The 9,955-nt window shown below is 56.7% G+C and overlaps 46 pseudogenes; all 46 read left to right on the forward strand.

Moving 5' to 3' along the window:
- The first annotated feature begins 74 nt into the window (after positions 1-74).
- On the forward strand, positions 75-193 carry LOC136601401 (5S ribosomal RNA; annotated as a pseudogene).
- An 80-nt stretch (positions 194-273) lies between these two features.
- LOC136601264 (5S ribosomal RNA) lies at positions 274-392 on the forward strand (annotated as a pseudogene).
- Positions 393-472: 80 nt separating this feature from the next.
- LOC136601265 (5S ribosomal RNA) lies at positions 473-591 on the forward strand (annotated as a pseudogene).
- Positions 592-671: 80 nt separating this feature from the next.
- On the forward strand, positions 672-790 carry LOC136601266 (5S ribosomal RNA; annotated as a pseudogene).
- A 278-nt stretch (positions 791-1,068) lies between these two features.
- On the forward strand, positions 1,069-1,187 carry LOC136601427 (5S ribosomal RNA; annotated as a pseudogene).
- An 80-nt stretch (positions 1,188-1,267) lies between these two features.
- On the forward strand, positions 1,268-1,386 carry LOC136601500 (5S ribosomal RNA; annotated as a pseudogene).
- Positions 1,387-1,466: 80 nt separating this feature from the next.
- Positions 1,467-1,585, forward strand: LOC136601267 (5S ribosomal RNA; annotated as a pseudogene).
- Positions 1,586-1,665: 80 nt separating this feature from the next.
- On the forward strand, positions 1,666-1,784 carry LOC136601421 (5S ribosomal RNA; annotated as a pseudogene).
- An 80-nt stretch (positions 1,785-1,864) lies between these two features.
- LOC136601268 (5S ribosomal RNA) lies at positions 1,865-1,983 on the forward strand (annotated as a pseudogene).
- Positions 1,984-2,063: 80 nt separating this feature from the next.
- On the forward strand, positions 2,064-2,182 carry LOC136601269 (5S ribosomal RNA; annotated as a pseudogene).
- Positions 2,183-2,262: 80 nt separating this feature from the next.
- LOC136601510 (5S ribosomal RNA) lies at positions 2,263-2,380 on the forward strand (annotated as a pseudogene).
- Positions 2,381-2,460: 80 nt separating this feature from the next.
- Positions 2,461-2,579, forward strand: LOC136601270 (5S ribosomal RNA; annotated as a pseudogene).
- An 80-nt stretch (positions 2,580-2,659) lies between these two features.
- Positions 2,660-2,778, forward strand: LOC136601473 (5S ribosomal RNA; annotated as a pseudogene).
- An 80-nt stretch (positions 2,779-2,858) lies between these two features.
- Positions 2,859-2,977, forward strand: LOC136601272 (5S ribosomal RNA; annotated as a pseudogene).
- A 279-nt stretch (positions 2,978-3,256) lies between these two features.
- On the forward strand, positions 3,257-3,375 carry LOC136601456 (5S ribosomal RNA; annotated as a pseudogene).
- Positions 3,376-3,455: 80 nt separating this feature from the next.
- Positions 3,456-3,574, forward strand: LOC136601437 (5S ribosomal RNA; annotated as a pseudogene).
- Positions 3,575-3,654: 80 nt separating this feature from the next.
- On the forward strand, positions 3,655-3,773 carry LOC136601273 (5S ribosomal RNA; annotated as a pseudogene).
- A 79-nt stretch (positions 3,774-3,852) lies between these two features.
- LOC136601274 (5S ribosomal RNA) lies at positions 3,853-3,971 on the forward strand (annotated as a pseudogene).
- An 80-nt stretch (positions 3,972-4,051) lies between these two features.
- LOC136601276 (5S ribosomal RNA) lies at positions 4,052-4,170 on the forward strand (annotated as a pseudogene).
- An 80-nt stretch (positions 4,171-4,250) lies between these two features.
- On the forward strand, positions 4,251-4,369 carry LOC136601494 (5S ribosomal RNA; annotated as a pseudogene).
- Positions 4,370-4,449: 80 nt separating this feature from the next.
- Positions 4,450-4,568, forward strand: LOC136601277 (5S ribosomal RNA; annotated as a pseudogene).
- An 80-nt stretch (positions 4,569-4,648) lies between these two features.
- On the forward strand, positions 4,649-4,767 carry LOC136601278 (5S ribosomal RNA; annotated as a pseudogene).
- Positions 4,768-4,847: 80 nt separating this feature from the next.
- On the forward strand, positions 4,848-4,966 carry LOC136601279 (5S ribosomal RNA; annotated as a pseudogene).
- A 277-nt stretch (positions 4,967-5,243) lies between these two features.
- Positions 5,244-5,362, forward strand: LOC136601280 (5S ribosomal RNA; annotated as a pseudogene).
- Positions 5,363-5,442: 80 nt separating this feature from the next.
- On the forward strand, positions 5,443-5,561 carry LOC136601496 (5S ribosomal RNA; annotated as a pseudogene).
- An 80-nt stretch (positions 5,562-5,641) lies between these two features.
- LOC136601281 (5S ribosomal RNA) lies at positions 5,642-5,760 on the forward strand (annotated as a pseudogene).
- A 79-nt stretch (positions 5,761-5,839) lies between these two features.
- Positions 5,840-5,958, forward strand: LOC136601283 (5S ribosomal RNA; annotated as a pseudogene).
- An 80-nt stretch (positions 5,959-6,038) lies between these two features.
- On the forward strand, positions 6,039-6,157 carry LOC136601284 (5S ribosomal RNA; annotated as a pseudogene).
- Positions 6,158-6,236: 79 nt separating this feature from the next.
- Positions 6,237-6,355, forward strand: LOC136601285 (5S ribosomal RNA; annotated as a pseudogene).
- An 80-nt stretch (positions 6,356-6,435) lies between these two features.
- On the forward strand, positions 6,436-6,554 carry LOC136601286 (5S ribosomal RNA; annotated as a pseudogene).
- Positions 6,555-6,634: 80 nt separating this feature from the next.
- Positions 6,635-6,753, forward strand: LOC136601457 (5S ribosomal RNA; annotated as a pseudogene).
- Positions 6,754-6,833: 80 nt separating this feature from the next.
- Positions 6,834-6,952, forward strand: LOC136601288 (5S ribosomal RNA; annotated as a pseudogene).
- Positions 6,953-7,032: 80 nt separating this feature from the next.
- On the forward strand, positions 7,033-7,151 carry LOC136601289 (5S ribosomal RNA; annotated as a pseudogene).
- An 80-nt stretch (positions 7,152-7,231) lies between these two features.
- On the forward strand, positions 7,232-7,350 carry LOC136601287 (5S ribosomal RNA; annotated as a pseudogene).
- Positions 7,351-7,430: 80 nt separating this feature from the next.
- Positions 7,431-7,549, forward strand: LOC136601290 (5S ribosomal RNA; annotated as a pseudogene).
- Positions 7,550-7,629: 80 nt separating this feature from the next.
- Positions 7,630-7,747, forward strand: LOC136601393 (5S ribosomal RNA; annotated as a pseudogene).
- Positions 7,748-7,827: 80 nt separating this feature from the next.
- LOC136601481 (5S ribosomal RNA) lies at positions 7,828-7,945 on the forward strand (annotated as a pseudogene).
- Positions 7,946-8,025: 80 nt separating this feature from the next.
- Positions 8,026-8,144, forward strand: LOC136601291 (5S ribosomal RNA; annotated as a pseudogene).
- An 80-nt stretch (positions 8,145-8,224) lies between these two features.
- On the forward strand, positions 8,225-8,343 carry LOC136601292 (5S ribosomal RNA; annotated as a pseudogene).
- Positions 8,344-8,423: 80 nt separating this feature from the next.
- On the forward strand, positions 8,424-8,542 carry LOC136601295 (5S ribosomal RNA; annotated as a pseudogene).
- A 279-nt stretch (positions 8,543-8,821) lies between these two features.
- On the forward strand, positions 8,822-8,940 carry LOC136601460 (5S ribosomal RNA; annotated as a pseudogene).
- An 80-nt stretch (positions 8,941-9,020) lies between these two features.
- Positions 9,021-9,139, forward strand: LOC136601438 (5S ribosomal RNA; annotated as a pseudogene).
- Positions 9,140-9,219: 80 nt separating this feature from the next.
- LOC136601296 (5S ribosomal RNA) lies at positions 9,220-9,338 on the forward strand (annotated as a pseudogene).
- Positions 9,339-9,418: 80 nt separating this feature from the next.
- LOC136601297 (5S ribosomal RNA) lies at positions 9,419-9,537 on the forward strand (annotated as a pseudogene).
- An 80-nt stretch (positions 9,538-9,617) lies between these two features.
- On the forward strand, positions 9,618-9,736 carry LOC136601298 (5S ribosomal RNA; annotated as a pseudogene).
- An 80-nt stretch (positions 9,737-9,816) lies between these two features.
- LOC136601497 (5S ribosomal RNA) lies at positions 9,817-9,935 on the forward strand (annotated as a pseudogene).
- The last annotated feature ends 20 nt before the right edge of the window (positions 9,936-9,955 follow it).

A 9,955-nucleotide genomic window follows, 5' to 3' on the forward strand; every position in this document is an offset into this window, starting at 1 on the left:
GCCGTGAGTAGGTTCCTTTCCATTTCGGAGGTGCGTTCGCACTGCAGAAAGCCCATAGCAAAGGAGGAGGAGCTGTCAACGGGCATTCTAAGCTGAATGTGCCTGCTCTCGTCAGATCGCGGCCGCCAGCCAGCTTGAGGCCTGGCCAGTACCAGTATGGGTGACCGGCTGGGAATCCCAGGTCCCGTTGACTTTTAAGGCCGTGAGTAGGTTTCTTTCCTTTTCGGAGGTGCGTTCGCACTGCAGAAAGCCCATAGGAAAGGAGGAGGAGCTGTCAACGGGCATTCTAAGCTGAATGTGCCTGCTCTCGTCAGATCGCGGCCGCCAGCCAGCTTGAGGCCTGGCAAGTACCAGTATGGGTGACCGGCTGGGAATCCCAGGTCCCGTTGACTTTTAAGGCCGTGAGTAGGTTTCTTTCCGTTTCGGAGGTGCGTTCGCACTGCAGAAAGCCCATAGGAAAGGAGGAGGAGCTGTCAACGGGCATTCTAAGCTGAATGTGCCTGCTCTCGTCAGATCGCGGCCGCCAGCCAGCTTGAGGCCTGGCAAGTACCAGTATGGGTGACCGGCTGGGAATCCCAGGTCCCGTTGACTTTTAAGGCCGTGAGTAGGTTTCTTTCCTTTTCGGAGGTGCGTTCGCACTGCAGAAAGCCCATAGGAAAGGAGGAGGAGCTGTCAACGGGCATTCTAAGCTGAATGTGCCTGCTCTCGTCAGATCGCGGCCGCCAGCCAGCTTGAGGCCTGGCAAGTACCAGTATGGGTGACCGGCTGGGAATCCCAGGTCCCGTTGACTTTTAAGGCCGTGAGTAGGTTTCTTTCCTTTTCGGAGGTGCGTTCGCACTGCAGAAAGCCCATAGGAAAGGAGGAGGAGCTGTCAACGGCATTCTAAGCTGAATGTGCCTGCTCTCGTCAGATCGCGGCCGCCAGCCAGCTTGAGGCCTGGCAAGTACCAGTATGGGTGACCGGCTGGGAATCCCAGGTCCCGTTGACTTTTAAGGCCGTGAGTAGGCTTCTTTCCTTTTCGGAGGTGCGTTCGCACTGCAGAAAGCCCATAGGAAAGGAGGAGGAGCTGTCAACGGGCATTCTAATCTGAATGTGCCTGCTCTCGTCAGATCGCAGCCGCCAGCCAGCTTGAGGCCTGGCAAGTACCAGTATGGGTGACCGGCTGGGAATCCCAGGTCCCGTTGACTTTTAAGGCCGTGAGTAGGTTTCTTTCCTTTTCGGAGGTGCGTTCGCACTGCAGAAAGCCCATAGGAAAGGAGGAGGAGCTGTCAACGGGCATTCTAAGCTGAATGTGCCTGCTCTCGTCAGATCGCGGCTGCCAGCCAGATTGAGGCCTGGCAAGTACCAGTATGGGTGACCGGCTGGGAATCCCAGGTCCCGTTGACTTTTAAGGCCGTGAGTAGGTTTCTTTCCTTTTCGGAGGTGCGTTCGCACTGCAGAAAGCCCATAGGAAAGGAGGAGGAGCTGTCAACGGGCATTCTAAGCTGAATGTGCCTGCTCTCGTCAGATCGCGGCCGCCAGCCAGCTTGAGGCCTGGCAAGTACCAGTATGGGTGACCGGCTGGGAATCCCAGGTCCCGTTGACTTTTAAGGCCGTGAGTAGGTTTCTTTCCTTTTCGGAGGTGCGTTCGCACTGCAGAAAGCCCATAGGAAAGGAGGAGGAGCTGTCAACGGGCATTCTAAGCTGAATGTGCCTGCTCTCGTCAGACCGCGGCCGCCAGCCAGCTTGAGGCCTGGCAAGTACCAGTATGGGTGACCGGCTGGGAATCCCAGGTCCCGTTGACTTTTAAGGCCGTGAGTAGGTTTCTTTCCTTTTCGGAGGTGAGTTCGCACTGCAGAAAGCCCATAGGAAAGGAGGAGGAGCTGTCAACGGGCATTCTAAGCTGAATGTGCCTGCTCTCGTCAGATCGCGGCCGCCAGCCAGCTTGAGGCCTGGCAAGTACCAGTATGGGTGACCGGCTGGGAATCCCAGGTCCCGTTGACTTTTAAGGCCGTGAGTAGGTTTCTTTCCGTTTCGGAGGTGCGTTCGCACTGCAGAAAGCCCATAGGAAAGGAGGAGGAGCTGTCAACGGGCATTCTAAGCTGAATGTGCCTGCTCTCGTCAGATCGCGGCCGCCAGCCAGCTTGAGGCCTGGCAAGTACCAGTATGGGTGACCGGCTGGGAATCCCAGGTCCCGTTGACTTTTAAGGCCGTGAGTAGGTTTCTTTCCTTTTCGGAGGTGCGTTCGCACTGCAGAAAGCCCATAGGAAAGGAGGAGGAGCTGTCAACGGGCATTCTAAGCTGAATGTGCCTGCTCTCGTCAGATCGCGGCCGCCAGCCGCTTGAGGCCTGGCAAGTACCAGTATGGGTGACCGGCTGGGAATCCCAGGTCCCGTTGACTTTTAAGGCCGTGAGTAGGTTTCTTTCCTTTTCGGAGGTGCGTTCGCACTGCAGAAAGCCCATAGGAAAGGAGGACGAGCTGTCAACGGGCATTCTAAGCTGAATGTGCCTGCTCTCGTCAGATCGCGGCCGCCAGCCAGCTTGAGGCCTGGCAAGTACCAGTATGGGTGACCGGCTGGGAATCCCAGGTCCCGTTGACTTTTAAGGCCGTGAGTAGGTTTCTTTCCGTTTCGGAGGTGCGTTCGCACTGCAGAAAGCCCATAGGAAAGGAGGAGGAGCTGTCAACGGGCATTCTAAGCTGAATGTGCCTGCTCTCGTCAGATCGCGGCCGCCAGCCAGCTTGAGGCCTGGCAAGTACCAGTATGGGTGACTGGCTGGGAATCCCAGGTCCCGTTGACTTTTAAGGCCGTGAGTAGGTTTCTTTCCTTTTCGGAGGTGCGTTCGCACTGCAGAAAGCCCATAGGAAAGGAGGAGAAGCTGTCAACGGGCATTCTAAGCTGAATGTGCCTGCTCTCGTCAGATCGCGGCCGCCAGCCAGCTTGAGGCCTGGCAAGTACCAGTATGGGTGACCGGCTGGGAATCCCAGGTCCCGTTGACTTTTAAGGCCGTGAGTAGGTTTCTTTCCTTTTCGGAGGTGCGTTCGCACTGCAGAAAGCCCATAGGAAAGGAGGAGGAGCTGTCAACGGGCATTCTAAGCTGAATGTGCCTGCTCTCGTCAGATCGCGGCCGCCAGCCAGCTTGAGGCCTGGCAAGTAACAGTATGGGTGACCGGCTGGGAATCCCAGGTCCCATTGACTTTTAAGGCCGTGAGTAGGTTTCTTTCCTTTTCGGAGGTGCGTTCGCACTGCAGAAAGCCCATAGGAAAGGAGGAGGAGCTGTCAACGGGCATTCTAAGCTGAATTTGCCTGCTCTCGTCAGATCGCGGCCGCCAGCCAGCTTGAGGCCTGGCAAGTACCAGTATGGGTGACCGGCTGGGAATCCCAGGTCCCGTTGACTTTTAAGGCCGTGAGTAGGTTTCTTTCCTTTTCGGAGGTGCGTTCGCACTGCAGAAAGCCCATAGGAAAGGAGGAGGAGCTGTCAACGGGCATTCTAGGCTGAATGTGCCTGCTCTCGTCAGATCGCGGCCGCCAGCCAGCTTGAGGCCTGGCAAGTACCAGTATGGGTGACCGGCTGGGAATCCCAGGTCCCGTTGACTTTTAAGGCCGTGAGTAGGTTTCTTTCCGTTTCGGAGGTGCGTTCGCACTGCAGAAAGCCCATAGGAAAGGAGGAGGAGCTGTCAACGGGCATTCTAAGCTGAATGTGCCTGCTCTCGTCAGATCGCGGCCGCCAGCCAGCTTGAGGCCTGGCAAGTACCAGTATGGGTGACCGGCTGGGAATCCCAGGTCCCGTTGACTTTTAAGGCCTGAGTAGGTTTCTTTCCTTTTCGGAGGTGCGTTCGCACTGCAGAAAGCCCATAGGAAAGGAGGAGGAGCTGTCAACGGGCATTCTAAGCTGAATGTGCCTGCTCTCGTCAGATCGCGGCCGCCAGCCAGCTTGAGGCCTGGCAAGTACCAGTATGGGTGACCGGCTGGGAATCCCAGGTCCCGTTGACTTTTAAGGCCGTGAGTAGGTTTCTTTCCGTTTCGGAGGTGCGTTCGCACTGCAGAAAGCCCATAGGAAAGGAGGAGGAGCTGTCAACGGGCATTCTAAGCTGAATGTGCCTGCTCTCGTCAGATCGCGGCCGCCAGCCAGCTTGAGGCCTGGCAAGTACCAGTATGGGTGACCGGCTGGGAATCCCAGGTCCCGTTGACTTTTAAGGCCGTGAGTAGGTTTCTTTCCTTTTCGGAGGTGCGTTCGCACTGCAGAAAGCCCATAGGAAAGGAGGAGGAGCTGTCAACGGGCATTCTAAGCTGAATGTGCCTGCTCTTGTCAGATCGCGGCCGCCAGCCAGCTTGAGGCCTGGCAAGTACCAGTATGGGTGACCGGCTGGGAATCCCAGGTCCCGTTGACTTTTAAGGCCGTGAGTAGGTTTCTTTCCTTTTCGGAGGTGCGTTCGCACTGCAGAAAGCCCATAGGAAAGGAGGACGAGCTGTCAACGGGCATTCTAAGCTGAATGTGCCTGCTCTCGTCAGATCGCGGCCGCCAGCCAGCTTGAGGCCTGGCAAGTACCAGTATGGGTGACCGGCTGGGAATCCCAGGTCCCGTTGACTTTTAAGGCCGTGAGTAGGTTTCTTTCCGTTTCGGAGGTGCGTTCGCACTGCAGAAAGCCCATAGGAAAGGAGGAGGAGCTGTCAACGGGCATTCTAAGCTGAATGTGCCTGCTCTCGTCAGATCGCGGCCGCCAGCCAGCTTGAGGCCTGGCAAGTACCAGTATGGGTGACCGGCTGGGAATCCCAGGTCCCGTTGACTTTTAAGGCCGTGAGTAGGTTTCTTTCCTTTTCGGAGGTGCGTTCGCACTGCAGAAAGCCCATAGGAAAGGAGGAGGAGCTGTCAACGGGCATTCTAAGCTGAATGTGCCTGCTCTCGTCAGATCGCGGCCGCCAGCCAGCTTGAGGCCTGGCAAGTACCAGTATGGGTGACCGGCTGGGAATCCCAGGTCCCGTTGACTTTTAAGGCCGTGAGTAGGTTTCTTTCCTTTTCGGAGGTGCGTTCGCACTGCAGAAAGCCCATAGGAAAGGAGGAGGAGCTGTCAACGGGCATTCTAAGCTGAATGTGCCTGCTCTCGTCAGATCGCGGCCGCCAGCCAGCTTGAGGCCTGGCAAGTAACAGTATGGTGACCGGCTGGGAATCCCAGGTCCCATTGACTTTTAAGGCCGTGAGTAGGTTTCTTTCCGTTTCGGAGGTGCGTTCGCACTGCAGAAAGCCCATAGGAAAGGAGGAGAGCTGTCAACGGGCATTCTAAGCTGAATGTGCCTGCTCTCGTCAGATCGCGGCCGCCAGCCAGCTTGAGGCCTGGCAAGTACCAGTATGGGTGACCGGCTGGGAATCCCAGGTCCCGTTGACTTTTAAGGCCGTGAGTAGGTTTCTTTCCTTTTCGGAGGTGCGTTCGCACTGCAGAAAGCCCATAGGAAAGGAGGAGGAGCTGTCAACGGGCATTCTAAGCTGAATGTGCCTGCTCTTGTCAGATCGCGGCCGCCAGCCAGCTTGAGGCCTGGCAAGTACCAGTATGGGTGACCGGCTGGGAATCCCAGGTCCCGTTGACTTTTAAGGCCGTGAGTAGGTTTCTTTCCTTTTCGGAGGTGCGTTCGCACTGCAGAAAGCCCATAGGAAAGGAGGAGGAGCTGTCAACGGGCATTCTAAGCTGAATGTGCCTGCTCTCGTCAGATCGCGGCCGCCAGCCAGCTTGAGGCCTGGCAAGTACCAGTATGGGTGACCGGCTGGGAATCCCAGGTCCCGTTGACTTTTAAGGCCGTGAGTAGGTTTCTTTCCTTTTCGGAGGTGCGTTCGCACTGCAGAAAGCCATAGGAAAGGAGGACGAGCTGTCAACGGGCATTCTAAGCTGAATGTGCCTGCTCTCGTCAGATCGCGGCCGCCAGCCAGCTTGAGGCCTGGCAAGTACCAGTATGGGTGACCGGCTGGGAATCCCAGGTCCCGTTGACTTTTAAGGCCGTGAGTAGGTTTCTTTCCGTTTCGGAGGTGCGTTCGCACTGCAGAAAGCCCATAGGAAAGGAGGAGGAGCTGTCAACGGGCATTCTAAGCTGAATGTGCCTGCTCTCGTCAGATCGCGGCCGCCAGCCAGCTTGAGGCCTGGCAAGTACCAGTATGGGTGACCGGCTGGGAATCCCAGGTCCCGTTGACTTTTAAGGCCGTGAGTAGGTTTCTTTCCTTTTCGGAGGTGCGTTCGCACTGCAGAAAGCCCATAGGAAAGGAGGAGAGCTGTCAACGGGCATTCTAAGCTGAATGTGCCTGCTCTCGTCAGATCGCGGCCGCCAGCCAGCTTGAGGCCTGGCAAGTACCAGTATGGGTGACCGGCTGGGAATCCCAGGTCCCGTTGACTTTTAAGGCCGTGAGTAGGTTTCTTTCCTTTTCGGAGGTGCGTTCGCACTGCAGAAAGCCCATAGGAAAGGAGGAGGAGCTGTCAACGGGCATTCTAAGCTGAATGTGCCTGCTCTCGTCAGATCGCGGCCGCCAGCCAGCTTGAGGCCTGGCAAGTACCAGTATGGGTGACCGGCTGGGAATCCCAGGTCCCGTTGACTTTTAAGGCCGTGAGTAGGTTTCTTTCCTTTTCGGAGGTGCGTTCGCACTGCAGAAAGCCCATAGGAAAGGAGGAGGAGCTGTCAACGGGCATTCTAAGCTGAATTTGCCTGCTCTCGTCAGATCGCGGCCGCCAGCCAGCTTGAGGCCTGGCAAGTACCAGTATGGGTGACCGGCTGGGAATCCCAGGTCCCGTTGACTTTTAAGGCCGTGAGTAGGTTTCTTTCCTTTTCGGAGGTGCGTTCGCACTGCAGAAAGCCCATAGGAAAGGAGGAGGAGCTGTCAACGGGCATTCTAAGCTGAATGTGCCTGCTCTCGTCAGATCGCGGCCGCCAGCCAGCTTGAGGCCTGGCAAGTACCAGTATGGGTGACCGGCTGGGAATCCCAGGTCCCGTTGACTTTTAAGGCCGTGAGTAGGTTTCTTTCCTTTTCGGAGGTGCGTTCGCACTGCAGAAAGCCCATAGGAAAGGAGGAGGAGCTGTCAACGGGCATTCTAAGCTGAATGTGCCTGCTCTCGTCAGATCGCGGCCGCCAGCCAGCTTGAGGCCTGGCAAGTACCAGTATGGGTGACCGGCTGGGAATCCCAGGTCCCGTTGACTTTTAAGGCCGTGAGTAGGTTTCTTTCCTTTTCGGAGGTGCGTTCGCACTGCAGAAAGCCCATAGGAAAGGAGGAGGAGCTGTCAACGGGCATTCTAAGCTGAATGTGCCTGCTCTCGTCAGATCGCAGCCGCCAGCCAGCTTGAGGCCTGGCAAGTACCAGTATGGGTGACCGGCTGGGAATCCCAGGTCCCGTTGACTTTTAAGGCCGTGAGTAGGTTTCTTTCCTTTTCGGAGGTGCGTTCGCACTGCAGAAAGCCCATAGGAAAGGAGGAGGAGCTGTCAACGGGCATTCTAAGCTGAATGTGCCTGCTCTCGTCAGATCGCGGCCGCCAGCCAGCTTGAGGCCTGGCAAGTACCAGTATGGGTGACCGGCTGGGAATCCCAGGTCCCGTTGACTTTTAAGGCCGTGAGTAGGTTTCTTTCCTTTTCGGAGGTGCGTTCGCACTGCAGAAAGCCCATAGGAAAGGAGGAGGAGCTGTCAACGGGCATTCTAAGCTGAATGTGCCTGCTCTCGTCAGATCGCGGCCGCCAGCCAGCTTGAGGCCTGGCAAGTACCAGTATGGGTGACCGGCTGGGAATCCAGGTCCCGTTGACTTTTAAGGCCGTGAGTAGGTTGCTTTCCTTTTCGGAGGTGCGTTCGCACTGCAGAAAGCCCATAGGAAAGGAGGAGGAGCTGTCAACGGGCATTCTAAGCTGAATGTGCCTGCTCTCGTCAGATCGCGGCCGCCAGCCAGCTTGAGGCCTGGCAGTACCAGTATGGGTGACCGGCTGGGAATCCCAGGTCCCGTTGACTTTTAAGGCCGTGAGTAGGTTTCTTTCCTTTTCGTAGGTGCGTTCGCACTGCAGAAAGCCCATAGGAAAGGAGGAGGAGCTGTCAACGGGCATTCTAAGCTGAATGTGCCTGCTCTCGTCAGATCGCGGCCGCCAGCCAGCTTGAGGCCTGGCAAGTACCAGTATGGGTGACCGGCTGGGAATCCCAGGTCCCGTTGACTTTTAAGGCCGTGAGTAGGTTTCTTTCCGTTTCGGAGGTGCGTTCGCACTGCAGAAAGCCCATAGGAAAGGAGGAGGAGCTGTCAACGGGCATTCTAAGCTGAATGTGCCTGCTCTCGTCAGATCGCGGCCGCCAGCCAGCTTGAGGCCTGGCAAGTACCAGTATGGGTGACCGGCTGGGAATCCCAGGTCCCGTTGACTTTTAAGGCCGTGAGTAGGTTTCTTTCCTTTTCGGAGGTGCGTTCGCACTGCAGAAAGCCCATAGGAAAGGAGGAGAAGCTGTCAACGGGCATTCTAAGCTGAATGTGCCTGCTCTCGTCAGATCGCGGCCGCCAGCCAGCTTGAGGCCTGGCAAGTACCAGTATGGGTGACCGGCTGGGAATCCCAGGTCCCGTTGACTTTTAAGGCCGTGAGTAGGTTTCTTTCCTTTTCGGAGGTGCGTTCGCACTGCAGAAAGCCCATAGGAAAGGAGGAGGAGCTGTCAACGGGCATTCTAAGCTGAATGTGCCTGCTCTCGTCAGATCGCGGCCGCCAGCCAGCTTGAGGCCTGGCAAGTAACAGTATGGGTGACCGGCTGGGAATCCCAGGTCCCATTGACTTTTAAGGCCGTGAGTAGGTTTCTTTCCTTTTCGGAGGTGCGTTCGCACTGCAGAAAGCCCATAGGAAAGGAGGAGGAGCTGTCAACGGGCATTCTAAGCTGAATTTGCCTGCTCTCGTCAGATCGCGGCCGCCAGCCAGCTTGAGGCCTGGCAAGTACCAGTATGGGTGACCGGCTGGGAATCCCAGGTCCCGTTGACTTTTAAGGCCGTGAGTAGGTTTCTTTCCTTTTCGGAGGTGCGTTCGCACTGCAGAAAGCCCATAGGAAAGGAGGAGGAGCTGTCAACGGGCATTCTAGGCTGAATGTGCCTGCTCTCGTCAGATCGCGGCCGCCAGCCAGCTTGAGGCCTGGCAAGTACCAGTATGGGTGACCGGCTGGGAATCCCAGGTCCCGTTGACTTTTAAGGCCGTGAGTAGGTTTCTTTCCGTTTCGGAGGTGCGTTCGCACTGCAGAAAGCCCATAGGAAAGGAGGAGGAGCTGTCAACGGGCATTCTAAGCTGAATGTGCCTGCTCTCGTCAGATCGCGGCCGCCAGCCAGCTTGAGGCCTGGCAAGTACCAGTATGGGTGACCGGCTGGGAATCCCAGGTCCCGTTGACTTTTAAGGCCGTGAGTAGGTTTCTTTCCTTTTCGGAGGTGCGTTCGCACTGCAGAAAGCCCATAGGAAAGGAGGAGGAGCTGTCAACGGGCATTCTAAGCTGAATGTGCCTGCTCTCGTCAGATCGCGGCCGCCAGCCAGCTTGAGGCCTGGCAAGTACCAGTATGGGTGACCGGCTGGGAATCCCAGGTCCCGTTGACTTTTAAGGCCGTGAGTAGGTTTCTTTCCGTTTCGGAGGTGCGTTCGCACTGCAGAAAGCCCATAGGAAAGGAGGAGGAGCTGTCAACGGGCATTCTAAGCTGAATGTGCCTGCTCTCGTCAGATCGCGGCCGCCAGCCAGCTTGAGGCCTGGCAAGTACCAGTATGGGTGACCGGCTGGGAATCCCAGGTCCCGTTGACTTTTAAGGCCGTGAGTAGGTTTCTTTCCTTTTCGGAGGTGCGTTCGCACTGCAGAAAGCCCATAGGAAAGGAGGAGGAGCTGTCAACGGGCATTCTAAGCTGAATGTGCCTGCTCTTGTCAGATCGCGGCCGCCAGCCAGCTTGAGGCCTGGCAAGTACCAGTATGGGTGACCGGCTGGGAATCCCAGGTCCCGTTGACTTTTAAGGCCGTGAGTAGGTT

This window comes from Eleutherodactylus coqui, unplaced genomic scaffold (genome assembly GCF_035609145.1).
Source record: "Eleutherodactylus coqui strain aEleCoq1 unplaced genomic scaffold, aEleCoq1.hap1 HAP1_SCAFFOLD_462, whole genome shotgun sequence".
In the NCBI taxonomy this organism is placed as follows: domain Eukaryota; kingdom Metazoa; phylum Chordata; class Amphibia; order Anura; family Eleutherodactylidae; genus Eleutherodactylus; species Eleutherodactylus coqui.